Raw genomic sequence first — 1,599 nt, forward strand, 5'->3', positions numbered from 1 at the left:
CTAACTAGATGCTACTTTAAATGTGGTGTCTCTCTCAGTCCCTAATCCCACCATCCCCACTAATTGAACCTCTCAGAGGTTGTGGTGATGCAGATGGGGGGGGGGTTCCTTTTTTTTTTAAGATTTTAATTATTTATTTGACACAGAGGGAGAGAGATCACAAGTAGGCAGAGCGGCAGGCGGGGGGGGGGGGGGAAGCAGGCTCCCTGCTGAGCAGAGAGCCCCATGCAGGGCTTGATCCCAGGACCCTGGGATCATGACCTGAGCCAAAGGCAGAGGATTAACCCACTGAGCCACCCAGGCCCCCCTGGAGGGAGGTTTCTTGAATGAGCATCATTTTCCAGCCCGTGGAGGATGCATATTTCAGAGCCAGACATAAGCAGAGAGGAAATGATTATTATCAGTGACAATGGCCCCTTGATTAGAAATTTGAATGCTGCTCTTCTTCAACTGTAACCTGTAGTTAACAATCGTAAATTATTGTTACAGATCAAGTTGCTTGAATATTTCCCTCTCCAATTAAGATGCACATCCCTACAAGTGTGGTCCACAGGAAACAATCTCCATGGTGTGGGTTATGTGTCAGGGAGGGGACATTTCTGGAGCCAATGACGCCAGTGCCCAGGTCGCCAGCATGTAATCCCTCATTTTGAATCTCAAGCAGAGTGTTTGACAAATGCAAGAAGAGGTTCAATACATTAACTTTTGGGTCCAAGCATCTGAGTTTTCCACCTGCACATGAAACAGGCAACGCCCACACAGAGACATAGCGAATTCCTTTCATCAGAAAGCTGAGCGAGCCTCAAAGTAAAAATTCCTTATTGTACCAGTCAGAGGCTCAGGGAGAACTGCTCGGCTCTGCCAAGTCATGTGGTCAACGGCCAGGCTGACAGGGAAACTGAAAAGCACCGGGTGTGAACATGTCCCTTTATACCCAGGTCTCTTCGAAGTGGTTGATGTGAAAGCTCCGGAGAAAGATGGTTAGGTCGGGATCTTTTCACTGAGTACCACATTCCAAATTCCAAGAAAGGATCTCTTCTCTCTATGGGGTGTGTTCTAAGGCCCTGGGGATTGGGAGAATGCAGCTGCTCGGCCTTTTTTTTACTCAAATTTGTATGCTTCTCCAGCATAATTGCTAACACTGCCAGGGCTGGACAAGCCTAGTTCTAATTTTTTGAGGTACAAAAAAAAAAAAAAAAAAAAAGATTTTCTAATCTGCTTTCTCTGAGGAGGGCTTGGTGATGCATCTCCCAGCTGGGCAGGGCGGAGCGTTCCATTACTGCTAAAACTGGAATTATGCAAGGGCGGGGGGGGGGGGATGGGCTCAAGACCTGGGGCACAGGAAGTAGATTTGAGAGGGGCTTGTCCTGGAGGGGAGTGGACTAGTTAGTATAGTTAGTAGCAGGAAACGCCTGGGTTGGGGGAGGCAGTGTTGTGGAGGTGGGGGGCTTCCATGATAGTCAGGCTGAAGGGTACGGAGGTTAGAGAATTCTAACAAGGATCGAGTTTAAGCTGAGCATTTAGAGGTAGACCCAGGGCTTCATATGGATCAACCCCTCTTTGTCCTGGTCCCCTGTCCCTCTCCAGGTCAACATGTGA

This window comes from Martes martes (assembly GCF_963455335.1).
Source record: "Martes martes genome assembly, chromosome: 1".
Classification (NCBI taxonomy): domain Eukaryota; kingdom Metazoa; phylum Chordata; class Mammalia; order Carnivora; family Mustelidae; genus Martes; species Martes martes.